This window comes from Delphinus delphis, chromosome 2 (genome assembly GCF_949987515.2).
Source record: "Delphinus delphis chromosome 2, mDelDel1.2, whole genome shotgun sequence".
Classification (NCBI taxonomy): domain Eukaryota; kingdom Metazoa; phylum Chordata; class Mammalia; order Artiodactyla; family Delphinidae; genus Delphinus; species Delphinus delphis.
This window is the reverse complement of record NC_082684.1, coordinates 36467964-36481392: the sequence shown is the minus strand read 5'-3', so window position 1 is coordinate 36481392 and position 13429 is coordinate 36467964. Positions and strand designations below refer to the sequence as shown.

General features: G+C 37.5%; 1 protein-coding gene across 4 annotated transcripts in view; it reads left to right on the top strand.

The window, feature by feature from the left end:
* FUT8 (fucosyltransferase 8) overlaps positions 1–13429 on the top strand; it is a 314456-nt gene that overhangs the window by 210100 nt on the left and 90927 nt on the right. The gene's annotated exons all lie outside the window — the stretch shown is intronic.

The window sequence follows — 13429 nt, the reverse complement described above, 5'->3', positions numbered from 1 at the left end:
TTTCGGTGTTAGTGTGTTCATGCAGAACAAAATGTACCTGAGAATCATTATAGATATGTAAAACCTGTCCTTAGGCCTATTATTTATGCAAGTCTGTATTCCCAGTAGGATTCTGTTGGCAATTACTGTCTCATTAGTGAACAATAGAAGAAAACTTGTTGTATTAACACAACCTACCACTATGAAGAGGAAAAGAATTACCCACCACCAACAGATTCATATATATTAACATCATCAGCATTATTGTAGTGATTTTGAAACATTGCTCTGCTGTTTTAAGTGAAATTACAAATAAAATCTGTCAGTTTATTGGAATCATTTTAGCATTAGTGAATCTACAGCAATAAGATGGCATAAATTTCAAGGGGCATTGACTTATTAGGCCACAGATCTGGCAGTCCCTTTGAAATTTTTAGCTTAGCTTGCAATCAAGCCATACTTAGACCACTAGACCGAATACTGACTAATTCTGTCCTTAATGCTTCTCTACCCTAAGCTGATTCTAGGCACCAAAGTTATGTTATTTGGAGCAGTGTGCTTGTGTGCTTTGCTTATTGCAGTTTTATAGGAAAGTGTACATCTGAAGAGGATTTGAGTTGGGAAGCCTGTATGGTATTTAAAGGATAATTTTGGCTCTTGACTACTGATAGAATGTTTAATTTTAAAGTTTGAGTGGGCTTCCCTGGTGGCGCAGTGGTTGAGAGTCCGCCTGCCGATGCAGGGAACACGGGTTCGTGCCCCGGTCCGGGAGGATCCCACATGCCGCGGAGCGGCTGGGCCCGTGAGCTATGGCCGCTGGGCCTGCGCGTCCGGAGCCTGTGCTCCGCGGCAGGAGAGGCCACAACGGTGAGAGGCCCGCGTACCACACACTACAAAAAAAAAAAAAAAAAAAAGTAAAGTTTGAGTGATTTAATTACTTGAGGATTTCATTGTTTGGTCTCTTCCAAATTAAAATAATTACTTATAAATTATTTTGTGCATATATTTTGTGACTATATGTAGAAATTGGAAAACATGTACAAATGAAAATGTTGGGCCCTGAAAAGTTGATGTAAATCAATGTTAAGTTTTTTGTGAGTTCCGGTTTAAATACATTATGTTTCTTGACACTACCTTTTAGTAAATGTTAAATAATAATATTTCACTGAAAACAAAAAAGGAAAGGTACCCAAAATATCCAAGTCGATTTCTTTTGCTGTCTTAAGCAGAAATTATAATGAACTTGGGATACAACTTCGCAGGGTAGTAATTTAACTCCAGGCAGCCAGATTAGAATGCAGTGATACAAATAATGAGCAAAGGACAACCAAACATTAGAGAAATAACCTTTAAAGTAACGAATGTACAAATAGAGAGGATTTGTATGTATGTAGAATATGCCGTCTTACTGGTAATTTCCAAGATAAGTGTAAGAATTAAAATTAAAAGACTTTTGTTTGTCTCTCGTGATTTTTACAGTACACAAAAATCCCCATTTTCTTTTTACACTTGCCCAAATCACAGTGTACAAGTTGTCTCTGGACTGCCTGTATTCTCTGAAGAATCAGAGGTTGAGTCTATCAGTTTTCTTGTTCAGATTTCCCTTTGAATCACTCATCATTTTTTGGTTTAGAAAGACATCAGTTATAGAGAAGTAACTTATGGGCTTTTGTTTCTTCAGAAGGGGTTTCTTTCTATCTTAGAACTTTGTTCTGATAGAAACACTGATCCTCCTTTTTTTCCTTTCTAAATCAACTTTATTGTGGCATAATTTATTTACAGTAAAATGTACATATTTTAGTCTGTAGTTCTGTGACTTTTGACACATGCTCATAGTTTTGTAACCACCACTGCAATCCAGATGCAGAACACTGCTGCCACCCCAGGAAAATTCCTTCTGCCTCTTTAGAGTCAGCACCACCCCACCCCCACACCTGTCCCTTACAGTCACCCAATCTGTCTCCTGCCCCAATAATTTTACCTTTTCCAGAATTTTATGTAAATGCAATCACGCTATGTAGTTTTTTGAGTGTGGTTTCTTTTACTTGGTATAATGCATTTGAGATTCACCCATGTTGTTTTGTGTATGGGTAGTTCATTCCTTTTTATTGCTAAGTAATATTCCATCGTATGGATCTACCACAGTTAGTTTATCCATTCACCAGTTGAAGCACATTTGGGTTTTCATTTTTTTGGCGATTATGTATATATAAAGCTACTATAGACATTAACATACACGTTTTTTGTGGAAACATGTTTTCACTTCTTTTGGATTAATACGTAGGAGTGGGTTCGATGGGTCATGTATGGCAGTTCCTTAGGAACTGGGCCGCACAGCAGGAGGTGAGCGGCGGGCGAGCAAGCAAAGCTTCATCTGCCTCTCCCCATCGCTCGCATTACTGCCTGAACTCCCCTCCTCTCCACCCTGTCTGTGGACAAATTGTCTTCCATGAAACCAGTCCATGGTGCCAAAAAGGTTGGGGACTGCTGATGTATGGAGTGAATGTTTAATTCCCTAAGACATCGCCAAACTGTTTCCCAAAGGGTAGTATTATTTTTGTATTCTCATCAACAGTGTGTAAGAGTTCCAGTTGCTCTGTATCCTTGTTGCACTTGATATTGTCAATTTTTACATTTTCCTCCTACCATTCTAACAGGAGTGTAGTGGTATATCATAATGGTTCTCATTTGCAATTCCTTACTAATGATATTGAGCATCTTTTAATGTGCTTAATTGCCATCCATATATCATCCTTGGTAAAGTGTCTTTTCCAAATCACATGCTTAATTTGGGGGAATTTTTTTTCTTTTTATTGAGCTATAAGCATTCTTCATTTATTCTGGATACAAGTCTAACTGGTGCATTTTAGAAAGCTCATTCTGAGAGCTGTGTGAAGCAAAGTCTGTTGTCAGGAAATGAGAAAGATTTTACAGAAGTCCAAGTAAGTGATAATGAGCTTCTGGACCTGGGTAGTTGGTAGTAGGAATAGAAAGGGATAAATGCATAAAAAATGGAAGCTGTAGAACTTGGTAACTGATCTAATATAGGGAGATGGGGGACTCAAAAGTAATTGAGGACTTGTAATTTCCTGGGAGGACAGCTTTCATAAATGGACATCATTGTTTCTTTTGTAATAACTTGGCTTTTTTCCCTGACAAAGTGTAATCTCCTGAGGACTGGAACTCTAACTTCAGTTTCTTCTCTACCCTGCAGTACTAAGCACTCAGTATTTAGTTAGTGTTCAGTAAGCTATGTCTTTTTAATTTGCTGGGGAGGCATGTATGTGCATTCTTTGATTATTTCACACTCTACTTTGTACCTCCTTGTAAAAATAATCCTGTTCCATTGAAAGATTTATGAATATTATGCAACTAAAGAAAATTAAATAATTGAGGTCAAAATATTCTCCTTTAATTGAGAATCACAAAAGGTATGAAGGGCAAGTTGTAGGAGTAAAGTCCTTTACCTCTGAATAAAACTGGAAGCTCCAGTTAATTTTAACAGTGGGTTCTGCAAAACAGAGAGTATCTGTTAGAAGTCAAGGATATATAGGGAAGGAAATGGGCTGATAGGAAGCATGATGGGACTGGAAGAAAACCTGACATAGAAGGATTTTTGTACTCAGTGCCCTTGACTTCATGTTTGATTTGCTTTGGAGGATTTAAGTGATTCCTGTATCTAAAAGTAGTCTTGAGACTTCAGTTATATATGAATCACTAAAAATAAAACTATCATAGTGTTTCTGATTTGGAGTGTAATTCTGATTCTAAGCAATGAAGTATGGACTTTCTTTTAATTGAATGTGAATGATAAAAAATAATGTTGCTTACCAAATACATCTAATTGTTTGTTTACATTTCGTGGACTGTTTGCTCAGTAGTTTCTTAAATGCATCTAAAAATTTGTTGAAATTGAGGGAAAAAACCCACTTCACCTCATCCTAAACTTATTAAGGTTGTTAGATTCAGAGAACTGGTTTAGATCTTATGTCTTGTTCCATGGTGCTACTCTCCTTGCAAGGAGAGGAGAAAGAGTAAAGTGAATATGGAATGTTATTTTCTTTTGATGACCCTGAGCTCTTGGAATCAATCTATCTACTTGCTTTACCGACAAAACTGGGACTTCAGTTTAATATTGAAAAGGAAAAAAAATGTATCCTTACTTTTTACACGTCTTTCATACTCAGCTTTTATTTCCTCTTAGACCTTTATAGCTTAATGTGATAAATAAAATTGCATATCTTTCATCTTAATTCTTCAAAAGGTAATACACCATACCTAAAGTATATAAATCAGAAATCCTTTTATATATGTTTATTAGTGTATATTAGATTTCTTTTTATATGTGTGAACAATATGAATGGTTTATTGCACTGTTATTATGGAAGGTATATTTTAACTAAGTCCATTTTAGGAGCAGAACTCTTATTTATTTTCTAAATAAGTTTCCTAGAACCCTAACATAAAAAACTAAATGTTGAGTAAATCACAAATATTGCTAATGTCCTCAATTGTCATACTAAGTAGAAAAATTTAGTTTCCAAACATTTTAACTTGTAAAGTCGTGGTCATAGATACTATTGAAGATATTTGAAATTCAGTACTTATCATCTGATAAATAGAGGCATATCTCACAACAGTCTCTTCTCAGCACATAGGTAAATTAGAAAGTAGGGAAGCCAAAAGTGCTCCGTCCTAAATCGTTAAGAAATTTTGTGTGTCATTGTTGTTACTGTAGTGCTTTTCAAACTTCAGCAAGGCATCAGGAGCACCTGGAGAGCTTCTTAAAATACAGATTGCTAAATCCCATCCTCAGAGTTCCTGATTCAGTAGGTCTGGAGTGAGGCCCTAGAATTTCCATTTCTAACACATTCGTAAGTGATGTTGAAGTTGCTGGTCTTTGAGAACTAAGGCTCTACAGAATCCCTGGTTCTCTTTATGCGTTCACCACTGATAGAGATTGTCTAGGTTTCTTGGAAAAAATCACATTTCTCTGTAGATTAGTGGACCTATCTGTAAACTGTGGGGAAAGACTCTTCTTCTGCTCCCCACTTGGTGCTGTTCCTTTTAGTGAGGGGACCATGTTTCTTTTCTAGAATGTGGCTCCCACGGTTCATTACTTAAAATACCTGTCACTAATGCAGCTTGGATGCCAAATATCATATTTGATATGGGATTCAGCTCACCTGAGATTTTTAGCAAAATGCTATTGACCTGATTAGCCTATTACTTGAGAGCTAGTATCTAGTAGAGCTTGATCACTGCCTGCTGCTACAGTTGGGTGATCAACTGCTAATTAATTAGTAATATTCTTTGTCTTTTAGAGGGTTTTTTAAGAATTTAGAGGGGCTGATGATATAATAAATAAATACAGAGTAGCGTATTATTATTACCTGCTGTATTGATCTCAAGCATTAGTATTATTTGATTTTTCAGTTGATGATTTCATTCTAATGATTGTATGTGACCACACTTCTTAGTAATACAGTCACATTTACCTGGTGCTTTTGATATCATTGATCATGAATTGACCCTGGCCTGTCTCTTTGAAATAGCAAGTGGGAAATCAGCAATTGAGAGTGGTTATTTTTGTCATTATGGTTTTATTATTTATGTAATAGTTGTAGGCTCAGTGCTTGGATGTACAGCCTCATAGATTTCGCCCTCAACCTCTGAGGGTGTCATGAAGAGTTTGTCTTACCACGCTGTTTGGTTGTCCAGAGATACATTTAACTTAATCCTTGTCACTTTGGCTCTTTTTGTCATCTTTATGGTGCCAAACACCAGTTTATGAAATAGTTACTGGAGTTGCTTCTTTCTTATTTTAAATTATATTAATTATTAAAGGACAGGAGGGCTCACAGGACTGATGAGCTATTTCTCAATTAAGTTGACTGAAACTATTGAGAAACAATCTAGTAAAGTAGCAATCTCATCACTCCTGCCTGGTTTGCATCATCTCATTATCAGTAATATGTAAAGCAGCTTTGCTAAGACTGAGATCAGCTGTGTTTCCAAAATGATGAATGATACTTATGGCTAATTAAGCTGATTGGCTTTTTGCTACTGTGTGTAGGGGACTATGTAACAAAAGCACTTCAAATCAGATAAGGGGTACAATATCTGACTGGTTATAGGGCAAGATTGGTAGGTTAATAGCTTATGGATCTATTTGATCAGAATTGCTGGTCATAACCATTGTGGTCCAGTAGCTTGTGTTTTCACTCTCTTTATAAGGTGGACTCTACTCAACTGTCTTTGAAAGGTCCAAGAATTGAAATTTTCACTCTTGAATAGTTTTGCGAACCTTCAAATCTATTATTCTTTGTTTTTTGTTTCATTACATACACACTTAATTTCTTTGATGTGTGATTTAATTGATTCTTACATTAAGCTGGAATGTAGGTACTCGTTCTCCAGCTTTTAATTCCTTTGGACAAAATGTTTTTGTATGATTGTTTTTCTACTAAGGAATCCAGGCTTATTTTTAAGTGGTACTAGAACATTTCTCTTAATATCCTTGGACAAAGGGAGACATTGTCATATGAAGTGGTCCTTATTCTGCTTATCACTTAGTTTCTATCAGCCAGATTGTGATTCTCCATCTTGTGTTAGGGAACACTCTCCCCTAAAATAAAATTTGCATTGGGAGGAGAACCTACAGGTGGAAAAGTATGTCTCATCTTGTGGCCCTAGTTCTATTTTGCCTGCCCCCACCTTACATCTCCTTGGGTGTGGTTTCCAAACTCAAGAATTATTTTGACATTAAAAATAACACTTACTGGGCTTCCCTGGTGGCGCAGTGGTTGGGAGTCCGCCTGCCGATGCAGGGGGCGCAGGTTCGTGCCCCGGTCCGGGAGGGTCCCACATGCTGCGGAGCGGCTGGGCCCGTGAGCCATGGCCGCTGGGCCTGCGCGTCCAGAGCCTGTGCTCTGCAGCGGGAGAGGCCACGTCAGTGAGAGGCCCGCGTACTGCAAAAAAAAAAAAAAAAAAAAAAAAAAAACCTACTTACTAAGGATTTCCTACATGCCAGTCACTGTGATAAAGGCTCTCCATTCATTATCTTATTTTGTCAACATAGTAATATTGATAGCCTCCTCATTTTATAAATAAAGTTATACTCAGACCTAGAGAATTTAGATAGCTTACGCAAGTAAGTGGCAGAGCTGTTATATTCTAAACTCCTTTCTCTTAATTGCTAAATACTTCTCTGAGCTTTATTTTTCTCTTCTACACGTGGAGATATAATTGCTGTATTACAGCATTGTGATGATTAAATGTGGGAAAATATATAAAACACTTTCCACAGTCACTGACACATTGTAGGTTCTGGTAGACTCTACTCAGACCTGCACAAGGAAAGTCCTGTAAGAGGATATAAATAGAAAATTCTTAGATCCTCCAAGGAAGGCACAGGTAAGGGGAGATTGTCACAGTGCTCAATAGGAAAATCTGGAACCTAAACATAAGCCTAGTGGACATCACTCACCAAATAGCATAATTATTGCCTTATGTGGTAGTATGAGCTGTATTTGTTGTTGCCCTCCTGGACTGCTCTCCACCCATGTGAGCTGTCAGAATGGTGGTATGCTAAAATTCCTGCTGAGACAACATGGGAGGCAGTGGGAGCATTGTCTGCCTGTCTGTCTCCTGGTCACATTTTTATCCTTTGCACTGTTCACTTCTGCCCCAGGAGCAAACCAAAGTATTGCCCTTGATCCATATTTACCTATGGATTAGGCTCTGTGGTGTAGCCTCCCTTAGTCACATTTACTTTAATAAATGTCAGTTCCTTCACCTTGGACTTTTCTTCCTTGAATTATATCTGCTCTGTGCTGGCCCTCAGGGAGAATTTCCCTCTTCAACATTTTGAATAAGATATAAGCAAAATACTCTCCTTGTGGTTCTTCATTGGCATAATTGAGACAGACTAGAACATTTAAAAAGAGTTTTGTGAATATTAAGGTATAAAAATAAGAAAATTAACAGAAAATACAAAGAACATAAATGTAGCCCAGTTTTTGAAGAAGAGGTTTTGATGCCTGTCATAGCTGGCTTTCTCTTAGAGTCACAGATGTTGGTCTAGTCTATCACTTATCTTCAGGCATGTGTATTCTACCCTCAAATGACTAGCACTATTCTGCTGGTACTTTGCCTGGGTTTGTATTTCTCAGGCTTTTAATACCTCAGGCCTTTAGATTCACCACCCACGTCCTAGATTTTTTGGTATCTTCATAGTCAAAACCAAGACATCCAGTTTACCAGCTTGAGGGATACCTCTAGGAGATTTGATTTGAGAATGGAGTCACTGAAAATCCGGAATTTCTGTAGAATGGTTTTTAGGCACCATGTTTCCCAATAATGGGCCAGAACTGAAACTTTCTGTTTGATTATCCTCATGTCTTTGGCTAAAAGGTGACAAATTTTGCAGGATGGTAATGTCTAAACATTATTGACTTAGCAAAGAACTACAGCTGACCCTTGAAAAATGTGGGGGTTAGGGGCACCAATCCACGGCACAGTAAAAAAATCCACGTATAACTTTTGTCTTCGCAAAAACTTAACTACTAGTAGCCTACTGTTAACCAGAAACCTTACTGATAACATAAACGGTCGATTAACACATATTTTGTATGTTACATGTATTATATACTGTAGTCTTAAAATAAGCTAGGGAAAAGGAAATGTTATTAAGGAAATCATAAAAAAGAGAAAATACATTTACAGTACTGTACTATCTTTATTGATACTGGAAGTTTATGTCCTCTGTTTACAAGATGAATTGTCTGTCAGTACCTACATCTATATTGTCTTATATGATACAAAACACTGAAGATATTATATGTATTACTAATGTTAGAAAGCAAAAATGAAAAGATAACATGAAAAAAATGCATTTATGTGCAGCTATAACAATACATGCATTATACCTGTAACAGCAATGATTGCTTTAAAGGAGGTAGTGTAATCAATATGATTGCTTCATGGTAGCCTAGCCTATACACTAATAAATGAATTGTTTTAAAATTTTTATGGCATACAGTTTTACAATCATATTCATAATACAGTATTGGAAACATTGTTAAATTTAAAAAAAACACTTAACCTATGATGATCGGCTGATATGCAGTTTCTCCAGTTATGAGGAAGGCATACTGTATGGTAATGTAATTTTTTGAAAGCAAAGTTTTAAAACAGTAAGAAAACTAACACATTATTAATTTTATATTAAATTATAGAATTTAATGCCTTTATGCCTATGTAAGGATAGACTGGTATCTACATATATTTTATACATTCATGATATACCTAACTTTTTCTTAATTTTTTCAATATTTCTAGACTATGCAGTTCATCTGTGAGTTTTTTTAAATTGTCTCAAATCTCAAAAAATTTTTCCGATATTTATTGAAAAAATTTGCGTATAACTGGACTCGCACAGTTCAGACGGTGTTGTTCAAGGGTCAACTGTAGGTTGAATTTAAAGTCATTTCCTGGGCTTGTCTTCCTTACGTGGTCTCCACTGGGGAGGCCAAGAAAAAAAGTTTTACAAAGGAAGCTTAATTTTAGTTGACTGTTGGAATAGAGTGACTTATACTGTGACTCTGACTGCATTATCATAAAAACTTAGTGTACTATTTTTGGTCTTTGGTCTTCTAGTTATAAAGTGGTTATTCCACTTTCTTGACAGATATTGGGATAAATATAAATAACTGATTGCTAAGACTTAGTAGTGATGTAACTTGGTAAAAACATTCACTTTTATGTTTTCTAATTTATTAAAATATACAGAGATCAGCTTTCATTCCCAGTGGTAAAGTGATGGCTTGATTACTATGACATGAAAGCATAAACCATGTCAATTTATATATTTCAAAGAATTTTCCCCTCTAAATTACACCTAATGTAGTTTTTTACCTGCTTGGGGCTATATACTGATTGTCATGGAATGTAGTGCTATTTGTCTGTGTGTGTGTGTATCTTTAATTTAATGTAACGCCATGCAGAGCATATTGAATTTCCTTTATTCCTTCAACAGGCATTTGCTGATAGACTGGTTATTTATCCCACTGTACTACATCTCCAGAAACAATACTGCTATTTAAAGTTGAGACTTTCAACAAGTTTTGTGATCACTCCTATTTGATGGGTAGGAAAAAGCAAATGACCATGTTTGGTTATGATGAAACCTATGAAATGTGAAAAATAATGGGTGTGATGAAAGTAACGGAAAAGAGGCCTATAAAACTGAGAAAATAACTTAAATAAACTTCAGCTTAGCCCTGTAACACCATTATAAGGAAAGACATCTCCTGTGTTTCCATGATCAACTCACACAATTTCATGAGTGGTAACTTTTCTCACAGCAACTATAAAATAATACCATAGGCTACATAATAGCCCATAGGGGCCTTAGTTTCATAATCTGAAAAAAACTTGAACCTCTGTTCAGTGTGTAAGACTGTAAGTTAGTTTCTTAAAGGAGGCAGTAAGTTGTAGATATGGTTTTTCCAACTAAAATTACTCTTTTTCATGAAAGAAATGTTTTGAATCTTAGGTGGGAATAATATAAAAACAGATAAAGCATCACATATTAGACTCTTGTCCTATTTTAAAAGGGTAAACATGGAAATAGTCAAGCTGTGAAGTGTCCTGTGCATGGATAATGTTGACACATTGAACAAATGCCTGAAATGCTTCACAGATGACCCTGTTATCCCAAAGCATTGTATAAAGCTATTCCACTATTAGTTGGGTGAATATTCTAAACTGTGGCTATGATTTTGAATTTTTATTTGCATATTACTAATAGTTTTGTTTTACTCAAAGGGGCTATTATCAGGTATTCTCTGTTAACCGTATGTAGTTCTGATAATTCTCTATGATAGTAAATAAGACTTTAATTATTTTTCCAGTGGGCTTCCATTGCTTTGCTCCTAAATGGTTTATCATCTAGTTAAGAACCAGGAATAGAAGAGAACTGAGACTATGTCATGTACTCCTAGATAAATCACAGTTGTTGTGGGCTGGTTTCATCATCTGTTAAATGAGTCCTCACTGATCAATCCCTTTCTTCAGGGTGCTATAAGGCACTGAGTATTGGGTCATTTTTCTGACTGGCTGTCAGTCCCACATATTACTGTCACCCTCATACCCAATTGATCTTTCCTCTTAGTTGTGGAATTATTAGTAGGTACTCTTCAGACACAAGGTAAAAGTTCTGAAGCAACTCTCTGAGGCATTCTAGCATAAATAGCAATGTCTTAGTCTGTTTGGCCTACTATGACAAAAAAGTATCATAGACTGCGTGGCTTGTAAACAACAGAAATTTACTTCTCACAGTTCTGGAAGGTGAGAAGTTCAAGATCAAGGTGCTGGCAGATTTGGTGTCTGATGAGTGCCCTCTTTCTGCTCCATAGACAGTGCCTTCTCACTGTGCCCTCGTACAGAAGAAGGGGCTAGAGAGCTCTATGGGGTCTGTTTTACAAGAGCACTAATCTCATTCATAAGGCTCCACCCTCATGACTTAAGCACTTCCCACACGCCCCACATCTGAATACCATCACACCGGGCATTAAGTTTCAGTGGATGCGTTTGGGGGAGACACAGATGTTCAGTCTGTAGCAAGCAGCCACCACATATACTACTTTGTTTGTATTATCACTAATCCTTTTTTAAAAACTGTGTGGAAGGTTTTATAATACTTATTTTAAAGTGAAGAAACTATGTCTCAGAGATGTCAAAATAACTTTCCTAGGACACAAAGCTGGTAAGAGTTGGATCCCAAACTGAGAGATAGATCTGTCTGGCTCTCAAAGCTTTTTTTCCTCTGATTCAAAATCTTTCTGATTTTGCATACTTACAATGAACAGAGTCCACATTTTTGTACTCCAGACCTCTTACTTTGATATTTGTTGGTGCATAACATTTTGATTGTCGTACATATAACATACAAAATATGTGTTAATTCTGTTTATGTTATCGATAAGGTTTCCAGTCAACAGTAGGCTATTAGTAGTTAAGTTTTTGGGGATTCAAGAGTGATATGCAGATTTTCAACTCTGTAGGGGGTTCAGCACCCCTAACCCCTGAGTTGTTCAAGGGACAGCTGTATACTTTCTGATAAATAGAAATAAATTTCTAACTTTATAATTTTCACAAGCAAATAACACATACTTATAAGCATTCCCAGAACAGAAGAGTTAATATAAAGTGCAGAGAAGGGCTAAAGCTGGAGTTATTACTAGTTAAGGATTATTCCCAGAAATTCTCTAGCACAAAATTGGATTTGTGGAAGGTAAAATTTCTCAATATTATCTCATCTAAAATTCTTGAAAATTTTTGCCACTTTTTCATTCAGTTATCTATTCAAAGATATATACTGAACGTTTTCTATGTGATCAGCACTGTTCTAAATGCTGGTTTGGGAGCAAGGAGGGGAGTTTGAAAACTACCCTGCTGCCATGGAGCTTAAATTCTAGTAGGGGGAGAAAGATAATAAAATAAAGAAGTAAATGATATATATTAGAAGATGATAATTGCTTGGAGAAAAATACTGCAGGGAAAGAGGAGAAGGAAAAGCAAGGGACTGGGTGTTGAATTTTTAAGTGAGATAGTCTGGATAGCCTTTTGGGGAAGGTGACATATGAGCAAAATTTTGAAGGACATTTGGGTGAGCCATGTGGATGGGTATCTGGAAAACCAGCATTCCAGGGGAAGGAGGAGCAAATGCAAAGGTCCTAAAGTAGGAACATGGCTGACATGTTCAGAGGTTAGTAACAAGACTATGTGGCTGAAATAGAGTAAACAAGGAGGACAGTAGTAGAAGATGAGATCAAAGAGGTAAGGGAGGAGGAGGAGGAGCTTCAAGCTGGAGGAGTAAGACACGGAGATAATCTTCCTCCCCACAAATACATCAGAAATACATCTACACGTGGAACAGCTCCTACAGAACACCTACTAAACGCTGGCAGAAGACCTCAGACCTCCTAAAAGGCAAGAAATTCCCCACGTACCTGGGTAGGGCAAAAGAAAAAAGAATAAACAGAGACGAAAGGATAGGGACGGGACCTGCACCAGTGGGAGGGAGCTGTGAAGGAGGAAAGGTTTCCACACACTAGGAAGCCCCTTCGCGGGCGGAGACTGCAGGTGGCAGGGGGGTGGGGGTGCTTCCGAGCTGCGGAGGAGAGCGCAGCAACAGGGGTGCGGCGGGCAAAGCGGAGAGATTCCCGCACAGAGGATCGGTGCCGACCGGCACTCACCAGCCTGAGAGGCTTGTCTGCTCACCCACTGGGGCGGGCGGGGGCTGGGAGCTGAGGCTCAGGCTTCGATCAGATCGCAGGGAGAGGACTGGGGTAGGCAGCGTGAACACAGCCTGAAGGGGTTAGTGCACCACGGCTAGCCAGGAGGGAGTCCAGGAAAAAGTCTGGACCTGCCGAAGAGGCAAGAG